Consider the following 14860-nt stretch of genomic DNA (forward strand, 5'->3'; position numbering starts at 1 on the left):
TCGACAATTAAATTTGTCAAAGATACGAGCGCATTGTCAATATCACTTTTGGTATCCAAAGGAATATTAACATCAAAATTCCCATCGATATATGTTTTATATAAATCCCAATCAGCTCTATGATAATTAAAAGTAGAGCTGATTGGATTGTAAATGGCTTCTTGTGAGATTTCAAATGTCACAGGAAGGTGATCAGAGTCAAAGTCAGCATGAGTTACCAATTGGCCACACAGCTGACTTGAATCCGTTAAAACTAAATCAATTGTAGAAGGATTTCGACTGGAAGAATAACAAGTAGGGCCATTGGGATATTGAATAGTATAATATCCCGCAGAACAATCTTCAAATAAAATTTTGCCGTTGGAATTGCTTTGAGCATTATTCCATGAACGGTGTTTGGCATTGAAGTCACCAATTACGAAGAATTTTGATTTGTTGCGAGTCATAATTTGAAGATCAGCTTTCAACAAATTCTTTTGCTGCCCATTGCATTGAAAAGGCAAATAGGCTGCAATGAAGGAAAATTGACCAAAATTTGTTTCAACAGAAACTCCCAAGGTTTCAAAAACTTTGGTTTCAAACGAAGAAAATAATTTATGTTTGATACGTCTATTAATGACGATGGCGACCCCACCACAGGCGCTGTCAAGACGATCATTTCTGTAGATAAAATAATTTGGATCTCTTTTAATGGAGAGTCCTGGTTTTAAATACGTTTCAGTTATAATGGCAATATGCACATTATGAACTGAAAGGAAGTTGAATAATTCATCTTCCTTACCCTTTAGAGAGCGGGCATTCCAATTTAGAACTTTCACACAATTATTTAGATCCATTAAAACGGAGTCCGATAACAATTTGTTGTGTGTACTTTATACCAACCTGAACAGCTTCTGGTATGGTATTTGCTTTGAACATTGCATCAATCATGTGATGCAATTGTTCAGTTAAAAAATCAAAATCGGAAGCAGTCATGTTACCTGAATCGGCAACATGACCATTATTTTCCGTTGGGACATGGGTATAAACCTCATTTTGAGAAGAGAAATTTTGTCTACCAGCAGCGATGTTTGCATACGTAGGTACATTCGAAAAATTGGAATTTACTGAAGTGCTTGCTACCCGTTGACGAGCGGCAAAATTTGTTTGTGAATTGTGGTGGGTATGAATTGCTCGACCGGTAACCGGTTTCGAAATTTGAGCGTTTGAAAAATTTCTACCCGTCGAATCTGGGATCCGATTGGAATTTCCCGTCATCAATTTTGCACGGGAATTCAAAACTTTTGCGTGAAGGGCATTCCCAGAAATTGGATTTATGATTGCCCCCACAATTTGCACATTTAAATTTATTGGAATCTTCTCTCACAGGACATGCGTCCTTGGCGTGAGAGGTTCCACCACAAATCATGCATTTAGCATCCATGTGACAATGTTTGGTTCCATGACCCCACTTTTGGCACTTACGGCACTAAGTGGGGTTTTGGAAATTTTCCCCAGGCCTGCGGAAATGTTCCCATACATAATACAGGCCTCTTCCAAACTTTTCATATTATTTAGTTCACTTTTGTTAAAGTAAACTAAATAAAATTATTGAGAAATACCACTCTGGGAAGTACCAGAGCGAGATTTCTTTTTAATCTTAATTGCTTGGACTGGTGAAAATCCAAGTAATTCAGAAATTTCCATTTTAATCTCATCCAATGATTTGTCATCACTGGAGAGACCTTTCAAGACGACTTTGAACAATCGCTCAGTATTGTCGTCGTATGTGAAGAATTTATGGCGCTTCTCAGTTAAATACTGAAGAAGACGTTTGCGATCGTCAAAGGATCCCGGCAAAACGCGGCAGTCACCCTTCCTGGCAATCTGAAATGAAACCTTGATCCCTTGAAGGTTAGTTAAAATCTCATTCCTGAAGCCGGAAAACTCGGCAATAGATACCACAATTAGCGCAATCCTTTGCTTTTTCGCATGAATCGAATCACCTGGGCTAGAGGTATATTCGATTTGCTCAATTTCATCATTAATCAAATCGAACTGATTGCTCAGTTCGATTGGAGAAGAATTATTTCCGATATTAGAGTTAGAAGAAATATCTGAATTCTCCAGCTTCCTTCTATTTTTCCGCGCTTTGGCAGGACGGTCTTGAAACCTTGTTTCTTTGAAGGAAGTGGAGAATTCAGAGACTCTTCCTCTTGTTTTTATTAATGCTCATGGCTGAGCGTGGAGACGTGACCTTCTAAGAGGTTTTCTCCCAGAACGGTGTCCCTGCAGAATTACCACCGCTTGTCGGAATTTTACTTCCGCAAACGGGTCCAACGTAAAACGAAGGCACGGGTCCTTGCAGAGATCGTAACGGGATCAGTGGGTACAAATAGCGCTAAGAAGCACCGTTGAAATTAAAATAGCTTCGGGTAGTATTAAAAACTTCCTTCCGCAAAGAGAGAAAGAACCGCACAGCACGAAAGCACGATGCGGTCTGAGTTCTCGTCCATAATTTTCCATAGCTCTACGCGGTCTATACTGTCGTATGCCGCCTTGAAATCAACGAACAGATGGTGCGTTGGGACCTGGTATTCACGGCATTTTTGAAGGATTTGCCGTACAGTAAAGATCTGGTCCGTTGTCGAGCGGCCGTCAACGAAGCCGGCTTGATAACTTCCCACGAACTCGTTCACTAATGGTGACAGACGACGGAAGATGATCTGGGATATCACTTTGTAGGCGGCATTAAGGATGGTGATCGCTCGAAAGTTCTCACACTCCAGTTTGTCACCTTTCTTGTAGATGGGGCATATAACCCCTTCCTTCCACTCCTCCGGTAGCTGTTCGTTTTCCCAGATTCTGACTATCAGTTTGTGCAGGCAAGTGGCCAGCTTTTCCGGGCCCATCTTGATGAGCTCAGCTCCGATACCATCCTTACCAGCTGCTTTATTGGTCTTTAGCTGTTGAATGGCATCCTTAACTTCCCTCAAGGTGGGGCTGGTTGGCTTCCATCGTCCGCTGAACTGACGTAGTCATCTCCTCCGCTGCCTTGACTTTCATTGCCTGTACTCTCAGCGCCATTCAGATGTTCCTCGTAGTGCTGCTTCCACCTTTCGATCACCACACGTTCGTCCGTCAAGATGCTCCCATCCTTATCCCGGCACATTTCGGCTCGCGGCACGAAGCCTTTGCGGGATGCGTTGAGCTTCTGATAGAACTTGCGTGCATCTTGAGAACGGCACAGCTGTTCCATCTCCTCGCACTCCGCTTCTTCCAGGCGCTTTTCATCTCCTGAAAAAGGCTGGTCTGCTGTCTCCGCTTCCGTCTATAACGTTCCACGTTCTGCCGGGTACCTTGCTGCAGCGCGACCGCCCGCGCTGCGTCCTTCTCCTCCAGAATCTGTCTGCACTCTTCGTCGAACCAATCGTTCCGTCGACTTCGACCCATATACCCGACGTTGTTCTCCGCTGCGTCGTTAATGGCTGCTTTGACTGTATTCCAGCAGTCCTCAAGAGGGGCCCCATCGAGCTCACCCTCTTCCGGCAACGCTGCCTCGAGATGCTGCGCGTATGCAGTGGCGACATCAGGTTGCTTCAGTCGCTCTAGGTCGTACCGCGGCGGTCGTCGGTACCGAACATTGTTGATGACGGATAGTTTTGGGCGCAGTTTAACCATCACCAGATAGTGGTCAGAGTCGATGTTAGCGCCACGATAAGTCCTGACGTCGATAATGTCGGAGAAGTGCCGTCCATCAATCAGAACGTGGTCGATTTGTGATTCTGTCTGCAGTGGCGATCTCCAGGTGTACCGATACGGGAGGCTGTGTTGGAAGTAGGTGCTGCGAATGGCCATATTCTTGGAGGCGGCGAAATCAATTAGTCGTAGGCCGTTTTCGTTCGTCAGCCGGTGAGCGCTGAACTTTCCAATAGTCGGTCTAAACTCCTCCTCTTGGCCAACCTGAGCGTTCAAATCTCCTATGATGATTTTGACGTCCTGGCTTGGGCAGCTGTCGTACTCACGTTCCAGCTGCGCGTAGAATGCGTCCTTATCATCATCAGTGCTCATCATCCTCTTGGCCAACCTGAGCGTTCAAATCTCCTATGATGATTTTGACGTCGTGGCTTGGGCAGCTGTCGTACTCACGTTCCAGCTGCGCGTAGAATGCGTCCTTATCATCATCAGTGCTTCCGGAGTGTGGGCTATGGACGTTGATTATGCTGAAGTTGAAGAACCGGCCTTTGATCCTCAACCTGCACATTCTCTCGTTGATCGGCCACCACCCGATCACGCGCCTTTGCATGTCGCCCATCACTATGAAAGCTGTTCCCAGCTCGTGTGTGCTGCCGCAGCTCTGGTAGATGGTATGATTACCTCTAAACGTTCGCACCATTGATCCCTTCCAACAAACCTCCTGCAGCGCTACGATGCCGAATCCACGGTCCTTGAGCACATCGGCTCCCGATGAAGTTGAGAGATTTGCAGTTCCACGAACTGAGTTTCCAATCGCTAGTCCCTTTTCGTCGCAGTGGTCTTCGCCGATGGTTCCGGTTCGTACTCTCTTGTTGATTGTTCGTTGCGTATGTTTTTTAAAGGCTGGCTTGCATGGCCTGAAACCAATCCCCATAAATTTCCGGAGTACCATTCCTCCTTATTCCCGGTGGACCATGGTGCACATTTTCACTTAGAGTCCCTCGCTGGCACTCGGACGATGATCAGCCGCCCCTAACATGGAGAACAAACGCTGTTGTGAGCCGATCCTGACATGGAGAACAGACGCTCAATAAGATAAGAAAATTATTAACGCTCAATAAGATTTACACCTCCGGAGAGGAGCAAACCCCCCCTTCCCTGTCAGCATACGACCATAGTTCCCACCGGGGTTGGTTACCCGATCTTCCCTAAGGTTGCTCGTATCCCGGCCAGCACCGCGGGGAGGTAGGGATAGGAGTTGCTGGGTAAGAGGCTAAGGACCGCGAGATGGGGTCTATTTTATTCCTTCAGGTACGCGAAGTACCAATGGTACGCTTTACCCAGCATTTGCCGTGCCGACGTGCCGACCGTGGACTAAATTAGAGGCCTGAATAAGAGAAACGCGGATAGAAAATATGACTCTGCCAACACTGCATTCAATCTTCTTCATCAAAGAACAACAGATGAAAAGGAAGAAATGATTTATGTAGATAAAATCTCACAATCCGCTATTTTATGTGTCCACATCACAAAACAATAGAATCCAATAAACAATGGAATTTCATTTCATAATCATTTCATAATAATTCAAATGGCTTGCATATATTATTGCAAACTAATGGAAAATACATTAAATTTTATTTATTTAAAACTGGCATAAAATCTAATTTGGCCGTCTTCAGTATTTGAGCCAACATTTTGGCTGCTTGACAGGTCTCCTGCTCGATTGGCTGCTGTTTTTTGACGGTTCGATTGGCGGCACATACCTATCCGCGTTTCTCTTATTCAGGCCTCTAGACTAAATGTATCAAGATTATTAATTCTAAAATCCGCTTTCGACCAAATGTCCTTTCGATCAAACGTCCTTTAACCAAATGCACCAAGATTATTCATTCTAAAATCTGATTTCTACTAAATGTCCATTCGACCAAATGTCCATTCGACGTAATGTCCTTTCGACCAAACGTCATTCGACCAAATGTCCTACGTCTCGAGTAGATTAAAAATTCATTTTCGACTAAATGTCCCTTCGACCAAATGTCCATTCGACGTAATGTCCTTTCGACTAAATGTCATTCGACAAAATGTCATTCGACGAAATGTCTTTCGACGAAATGGTATAGATTCGATTCCCCTATACCACTCAATGGGGGGCTACTGACTGATACTTTTTCCAGCAGCTACAGCTCTCTATTAATTAATCGACGAGTATCTACAGTACAAGATCAGCTACATCTATTTGGCGCCTGCTTCTTACTCTGCTGTCTGTCTTCCTGAGCTTCTTGCCTCCAAAACAATTCTTGATCCAATTCATGTCCTTCCAATCGACGTTCGTACAACAAACTTTCCAGCACATGCGCAAGTACAAGTGGTCCGACCCCGATGCTCTGCCTATTTTTTTTTTGGTTCTTGTTGCTGACCAGCTCCTGACCAAAGCTTCGCTTGGACTCCTACTGATCAACTAACAAGCTACCGAAAGTTCGAAGCTCCCACTAAATTCTGTACGGCGCTACCCATGACTTTCGCAGACAATTCATGATCCCACGATGCCACGAGACTTATGCGCCGGATCCATTGATCCTGGACTGCGATTACGTTCCTGTGAGAATCCATCGACACTATGTTTAAGATTCGAAATCTTCTTGGACCATAATCTGTTCCAGGGTTGTTAATCGATAAATCATCGTCGTTAATTTAACGCCAACTTCGATAACGATAACGGTTGTACAATGATGTTTCGTTGACGATAAAGTGAGCGTTGATGTAACGTTATCGAGTACTCGTTGATTTATCGATAATTATCGAGTTAACTGTAACGTATACTACAGTTGAAAGTACAAATATTCTCAAGTTGGTTTTACAAAACCTATTACAAGCATTGCATCACCTTCAAATATTCAGAATCGCGTTTAAATCGTGGATTTAATTGGAATTTAAGAAGGTCACCGAATTTACCAATCATTAAATTTCTTACAGTGTATTTGTTTTCCATAGTAATTAATCTGAGAATATTTTTAATGTCTTCACTGTTTAATTTAGTATGATTAACAAAACTTCTATTTTGTAGATGCAAAACACCCAGTTAAACGATTATTTTTTGACCAACAGTGAAGAGAGAATTCCTCAGCCAAACCGAATCATACTGAATAGGGGACGAGGTTGGTTCACCAATTAATTGAGAGTATTTTTACTCGGTGCAGATACTCTGTGTCAGAATGCAGTAATGCAGGTTGCTGCATCAAATATTCTTTTAGAGCTTGAATCCCAACATGTTGCCGAGGGATTCCGACTCCAGCTGCTTATCCTTGCTTATCCGATAAGAAGGATTGACAAAGAAAAAGTTATCATGCGTCGGCGGTAGAAGCGTACATATATTGATGTACATCTGTCTGATTAGTTCTTATCAGAACAACTATGCATATTCAAAACAATGCAAACAGTCAAGCCGACTTCAACCGCCAGCGAACCCTTCTTCTCGGACTCGGCGATCATATATTCCAAAAGGGTACTCTACCTTCGGAGAAAAATGTGAATATTATTTGCTTCTAGTTTTTTTTTCGAAAGAATCGATTCAAATTAGAGTTCCAATTTGAACTCTGTATTATCTGGCCTTTCTAAAATACGAACTTTACCCCTGAACATTGAGTAAAATCGTTTTTGAATAAAAAAATAAGTTTTCTAAGGAAACATCGACAAATCCCGGGATCTCGGGATTTCCCGGGATGTACGAACAAGTTTATCCCGAATCCCGGGACAACGAAAATGGCCGGGAAATGGAAACTCTAATGGCGAAGTATAGGAAATTAAATTTAAAATACTTCCGTTAATCTTTTTAATTTAAAAACTAATTAACTTTTGGTAGTAGAAATTTTATAACCTACTAAATAAGTCGCTTTACATGAAAAAAAAAATCAAATTAGTATGTTTATTGTAAAGCTAATTGAAAGTTTAATCCCGCATACCAAATAGTTTTTAATTAAAGGTTGTTCTGAATTTTGAAAACCATTTTAAATTTGATTTCTAATATGTATTTACTTCGCACCGCTCATTTGCACTTTGGACATCTCACTTCTCATTCCCTACGTTTCACTTCTCATTACTTGTTTCCTACTTACTCACTTCGCACTCCTTATTTCTCCCTTCACATATACAAATTTCATCTATTCGGCCAAATGAACCTTAACCGAATTTAGGAATGGATGATTACTTTGGTATTGAATTAGAATATAATTTGATTGAAATTGGATTGTATTACATTAGGGTAAGACACCTATAAATCGCCTCCACCCCAGTTTTCGTTAAAGTTTTTCATGACTGTTTAATAAATCTAAGAAACCTCAACTGTTTTAAAAGCTAGTTCACGAGAAATGATGATTTTAAATGGGTGGGCGAAAACTGGGGTCAGGGCGATTTATAGGTCCTTTTATTTTCACCTCAATAGGATTTAAATTTGAATTTGATGTTGAATGAATTTGAATTGCATTCTGGTTGGATATTTACTGGTTTCGCATGGTTTCTGGATTGCATTTGAGTTTGAGTTGCATCTGAATCAAATATTATTTGGATTACGATCGGATTAGTACAGGATATTATTGGACTAATTGAATATGGATTGGATTTAAAAGTTTGTAGTTTTAAAATTATTTTTGAAACTAGCAAAAAATATCTAGTCTTCGTCCGGGTTTCAAATGTCACATACTGGACTATTTGCAGCACCGCACTCTAGATTAAAATCCATGCGGTTGCGGTTGTTTTGTTTTCCTCAACAGCTGACCCAAAATTGTATTCTAATGATTTTTACATTTCCCCGTTAAAATTCACCAACTTTTTGTATACACAAACCTTGTGCATCCCAAAACGAATCGATTGGGGAAACATCTAGCACATCAGTCAACTTGTTTATTATTAGATAGAAAGATTATATTGAAGGAGAAGAAGATCATTAAGATTAGCTTCAAATTAGAATTTGGATTGGAATCGAACATGGTGTCGGTGTGCTTTGAGATTGTATTTTAATCGATTTTTAATGAAATTTGAAATGTAATTGGGCTAGATTTAGATTGAATTTTAAAAAAAATTATATCAATTTCACTTGGATTTTGGTTGGATTTCTTCTGGATTTGAATAATAATTATCTAATGATAAGTATTGAATTTGATTTGAATTTTTACTTTATTTTGAATGGATTTGAATTAATAATAATTAATTAATAATTAATAATAAATTTTAATGAAATTTAGATTTTTAAAGCACTTGGATTTGGATTAAATTTATATTAATCCTATTGGTTATATCTGGATTGTATGTAAAGCAGATTGGTTGTAATCATATGGAATGGTGAAACACAAAAATTGCATTTGCAATTCAGACCCTATTCTAATGTACCGCGCGATATGTGTTTCAAAGCATCATCGCTTACGTGCGCATTAGTTCAGGGCACACTTCTGCACGCCCCCGTACCGTGCTTCACGTGGGCTAAAAGAGCTTTCCTCCGCGGTTACGACGCGAGACCAACAGCGGCCTGTGTTGGGACTCGTTAAGGTGAATAAATAAAGGAAAGCCGAGAGAGATGAAGAGAAAAAAAACAAAAATAAAACACACTCTTTAGCCCTCTGGGCAACTCGCACGCGGTCAGAGGGGAATAAACTTGGGGCCTGTGATAGGCGGTAGTGGACGATGTTTTTTTTTTGTGCGCAACGAGTTTATGGAAATGTTTGGGCAGATAAAATTATTCGGGCAGGCGGGTATATGGTGCCCGGTGGTGGTGGTTGTGATATTATGACAGGGGCAATATCAAGCGGTTTTTGCACGAGTATCTAATTTTGGCGCTATTTTCACGGTCCTTTCTTTTTTTTTAACTGCGCAGATAATAGAGACAGTGAGATTGTATAAATGGAAACTTATGGTTTGACAGCGCGTATAATTTGATTTACAGCTGGTGGTAGTTTAGCGGTAAAGTCGTTTTTTTCTTCGTACAGTGTGAACAGACATTGATATTTACTCTGTTATTGAGAGATGATGATATGATATGGCACCTTATTATCTTCGAAGCTGAAAATGGAAACCAAATCTTCTAGATTAAGTTGTAATTAAGCTTACAAACCTGAAAAAACTTATGTTCTTCTGACCGACCATCTGAATTTCGATGATAAAAAATCTCAATTGAATGATTTTATTCAAGATGAAACGGATTATCATACTGCCCACGAATAGATATAGAGTGAGTGTGAATGCGAAATGAGTTAGTATTTGTCATTTTTGCATTCAACTACTGAATTAATGGATATTAGGGTTTAGCATTAGCATTAGACCTGTAACGCTGGGTAGACACCTTTACGTGGTGTGTTACGGGGTAAGATCTACTACGGTTACATTTCCAGCTAAAGGCAAATCCTGACCCAACGAATACCTTCCTTATTATCCAATTCCGTAGTATTTATGAGGGTGTCGCTAAGTCGGTGGCCAGTCGTTAAGTAAGTACCACATCAACACTTCCTTCCTCTCCCTAGTTACGGTGAAGATGGGCGTGGCCAGGAGTAGTAATCCTCATGCTTTTGTTATTTTTGTTTAAGACTGGAATCAAGGACCACTTCTCTTCTTGATTTCTGATAGCATTCTAGATGAGGATCTCAAAAGTAAAACATGAGTATCACTAGTGTCCAATCTACGAATTACACCGTAACAATGCTAATGCTAAATTAGGTGTGCTGAGGTGTTAATTTATAATCACACGCTGAAAGTAACTTACTCAAACCCCACAAATTCCTAGAGAAAAAAGTCATCAGCGTTTTTCGAGAAGGAATTTCTAAGAACCCTTGGATAAGGAATTTCCCTGATTTACTAGAGAGGATTTTCTTAGGATTCAAAAAGGAGAAATTGCGCAGAATTCTTGATGGAGGAATTTCTTAGAATTTCTGGGATGGGGAGAGAATTTTCTTAGAACTTTTAATCCTTGTCCAAAAATAAGTCTTCTGGCCAGTCACTCATATGAATAAAAGCCCAGGATTGATCCAAACAGCGGAGTGCATTTTGTCCATATTCTCCTTTGAGCAAGTGTTCTCACACAATATTTTATCCGGATAGAAAGACGGGCGATAAATTCGCGAGCATCGGCTTGCCGGATAATTTAATTATGGGCTTCCAAATTCTGAACCTCGCCACTTCTCCAGATAAGTTTTAAAAGCATACTCACAAATATTAAGGTCCACGACGGGATTCGAACCCAAATCAATTTTAAAATGTATAGAGCGCCCACTATAACCACGCCAGCACAAGAACCGATTGGAAGCAAATAGAAAAAATGCTGTATTCAACCTACTACCTATTGAGGCGCATCGTCGTATGCAATCAGTTCGGAGAAGCAAAGTAAGCAGCATTTGATTTTCGCGAAACAGAGGAAGAGGAATAACAATTTTTCGAACCATCGCTTGTGCCGGAGTTTATCACACTGTACTTTATCCGGATAAAATAAATGGTGAAGCGATCTGTTGTCGCGTGAGTGAGTGAGAATTCCGAACCCTGCTTCTGAAAAAAAAAACGATAAAAATTTGACTGAAGATTAAGTAAGTGTGGTACCTTCGAAAACACAAGGTGGAATAGTAAGTGAATTCTGAAAAGTTTGTCCTTAATTCTAGGTGACGTTGAAGTCATTTTTTTTTGGTTCGAGAACCACTTCGGATCATTCCGGTATATTGGCCAGCTTTGAAGGTTCGAAGGATGCATTATCTGGATTTCTCGGAGCAGCAGGGACTATGTCCAAGGGCTTTACGACCCCACGGCCTCTGCGAGTTAGGGGGCTTGCCTAGGACGTGGTGGGGTTTGGCAGTGGGCTCTGTTAAACCTTTACAAAAAGCTACATGTGTCCGCAAGCAGGGCCAATCAAGGGGCTGGGTCAGCGCATAATGCATTCTTTTTTTATTGTCTTTATTAGGAAGACTTTCAGCCCGAGGCTGGCTCGTCTCCATAATGTATTCTTCTTCTTCTTCTTCAATGGCTCTACATTCCAACTGGATCTTTGCCTACTTTTCAACTTAGTATTCTATTAGCATTTCCTCATTTATTAATTAAAAGCTTTTCTATGCCCGCCATTGCATGAGTACGTGTCTTGTGTGACAAAGTACAATGGATTCACTATGCTCAGAGAGTTGAAAATGTTTTCCACCCGAAAACATACTAGACCGGACCGAGAATCAAACTCGCCATCTCCGGTTTAGCAATCCTAAGCCTTTGCGCGCAAGGATACTGGGGACACATAATGCAATACTCCTTGTAAAAAAAATACACACAGACAGACATCACATCAAATTGTCAAACTGAGTCGATCGGTATTATAACACTATGGGTCTCCGGGCCTTCTATCAAAAAATATTTTTTGGAGCAATCATATACTGCCGTCATACGCATATTTGTCCCATGTTCGCTGGGATTTCTTATATACATGGGACAGTTATGCGTATAACGGCAGTATAGCCTTTCGGTATAACTTTTTTGTACGAGAAAGGCAAAAAATAAGAAAGAAAAAATATTAGGAGAAATAAGGGAAAAGGAAGAAGTAGAATGGACAAAATAGTGAAGTGAAAAAAGGAAGAAAGAAGAAATGAAAAAGAGAGTAGAAAAAAGAAACTTCCAATAAAATTGAATGGTAATAACGATAATAACCAATGCTGACCAAAATGTAAAGTTATTATATCAATTTTAAAACTTTATGCTCATTTTCCTTCATTCGGGTGTTCGTAATCGATATTATACTATCGGTCACAAACTCAGACCAAAACATAATTCAAACACATCGAACTGAACAGAACGCAAGCCTTTACCAGTGCCTCAGTGTATTAGCTCTCTCGCAACTCGCGGTGTTTTTTTGCTGATATCTACATCTCTTCCACCCTAGCACCGGCTGACGACGATATACAACCAGCCAGCCATTGAGCACGAGCGAGCCGTGCTGCGAATTGCGAGCCGCGAGCATCGATCCAACCGAGCTCGGTAGTCAGTTGATTTTAGTACACTGCTCCGTAAAGACATCCCGTTGTCGATTCGTTGGCGCTAGCGTTCCGCGTTTCGTGTGTTGTGTCTTTCTGTCCAGCTGTGTTTTCTGAGCGGTGTCGTCTCCCCGGAACCTATTATCCGTGTTGCGCTTTGCTGTGCCCAATAGTGCTGGTCGATCAGTTCTAGCGAAAAAAGAAAACGTGAAGGGATCGCCGCCATCACCTGTGTCGAAGTGCACAACAAGGCTCCTCCAGCAGAACCGGATATTGTTTCCTTGGTGCAAACCCGCGCGTTCTTCCCAGCGCAGCCAACCAACGCAGAGCCACACCTCCGATACACGGTGCATAAACTCTGCTGCGCGTTCGACTGTCGTGGGTGAGTTTTCATCGTCAGCTGGTTCTGCCTTCTGCCTGCGCCACCAACCGACCGTGTGTGTTGTGCCTGTGCGTGTATGAGTAGTGCATGATGGGGTTTCGCTTCAATTAGAACAACCACGCAATTCGTTTGTCTGGCGGCCTCTGCGGGGAGAAGCCTATGAGAGTGCAAAAGGCAATTCGTTGGTGATTTCTCTTAATCATTTGACGAACTATGTTTAGTAATCATGAAATATTTGAATTGTTCGTTAATTAAGCCATCAAATTCGATGAACGTCAAATTAGACAGAAAAAAAAAGTATTGCCAGGAGACCAATAGGTTCCGCTGCAGGATGAATCGGCGCTGTACCCTACTCATAGACTTAGTAGACGGTGATGAGTTTTGTTCTACAAGATAATCTCAAGTGGATTACTTTTATCCTCTCCTTCGGTCGCTTTCATGCCACAACTCGGTCGGCAGCCGTGTGAAATGAGAACGCAGTGAAGGTTTTACGATACGCGGCAGGACCCGATGCGGAATTTGGTTCAGCGAATGGCAGTGGCGAAATGAAATTACGTACAGTGTCGGGAAATGTACAGTAAAACACTGTGATTATGCGAATGTTTACATTTTATCCGGTCAAATTTCACGCACCGCACAAACCGAAACAGTTTTCCAAAAAAAATGTACGCCTCATTGTGACATTTTTTTTTACCGATGAGGCAAACTGTTTGTATGTTCCTGCCTGCTGCTGCGTGAGAGTCGAGCCGTCGGTACAGTCAGCAGATTTTTTGTTTCGGTTCGTGCGCTCGCAAACAAAACAGAATCGAGTTTAATTGCCTGTGGCGCAAAGCCTAGAAAGAATGCTAGCCGTTGGTACTAATTCATTAGTTCTAGTCTCTAAAATGAGCAAGGATTAAAGAAATAATCATTTACCACAAAAAACGGTCATACGTCGTGAAATGAGCGTACAGAAACATTAATTGTGGGGAGAGAAAATAATAAAATCATGTGCTGACTGTCGTCTGCCTAGTCGTGGCTGCTGCTGCGGCTGCCGTGTTTTTGTTTTTCTTTTACTTCGTGGCAGATTGAATGATAAAAAGAAATGTCAACCGTTCCCGTCCCTGATTACGTATGAAAATAAATGCACTACATGGCAAGGCGAATTGAACCTTGATAAGCCTACGGTCGAGTGGAATACTTACTGAACTTGAAGGGTTGCAAAACTGCTTATGACTGTTATTGAGAGCATTTTTAGCCTTATTGTTCAGCATTGTTGTTGTGACTGTCAACTTTAGTACTTGTTTCATACCGTAATGATCGAAGGAATCAGAATGCTTTTGAACAACCGACATGACATCATAATGCATGATTAATACAAAGTTCAGACAATGGTATTTTAACATTCACATTAGTCTCACTTTCTTTTTACACATTGTTCGGAGGATTGCATCCTTCTTCAAATCTTCTGTTTTATTGTTTTCGGAGTGATACTACAAAATTATTACAATTATTGCTCATATCTCATAATCTAGATTTTTTCGATTTCCTTTGATATTTTTGGTGTTTCATGTCAAACCATTTCTTGAGGAAAATTCCGAAAAATTAAGTACAAGGTTGTATCCGAAACACGACCGCAAATTGGATGTAGGGTTACCTAAAGTGAAAATATTTAATTTCGAAATATTCAATATGTTTACTGACGCAAATGGTAAGATCATTTACCGCTGGAGTGCGATAGACGCTATCCATGCAAATACATTTTTGTATCGTCTGCTTCTGACGAGCGCTTGTGATCCTGCTAGCAACGGCCACTTTCTTTCAGTATCGCCACTGATATTGC

General features: G+C 41.2%; 1 protein-coding gene across 3 annotated transcripts in view; it reads left to right on the plus strand.

Moving 5' to 3' along the window:
* Positions 1–14860, plus strand: part of LOC134225470 (dnaJ homolog subfamily B member 6) — a 431651-nt gene that overhangs the window by 53542 nt on the left and 363249 nt on the right. Inside the window, exon 1 of one of the 3 annotated variants that reach the window (XM_062705566.1) lies at positions 12673–13038. The exons of the other annotated variants lie outside the window; for them this stretch is intronic. The gene's annotated coding sequence lies outside the window, so the exon portion shown is untranslated. Of the gene's footprint in view, positions 1–12672; positions 13039–14860 lie in introns of those variants that run through there. 3 annotated transcript variants of the gene reach the window in all.

The sequence above is a fragment of the Armigeres subalbatus genome, chromosome 3 (genome assembly GCF_024139115.2).
Source record: "Armigeres subalbatus isolate Guangzhou_Male chromosome 3, GZ_Asu_2, whole genome shotgun sequence".
NCBI classification, from domain to species: Eukaryota; Metazoa; Arthropoda; class Insecta; order Diptera; family Culicidae; genus Armigeres; species Armigeres subalbatus.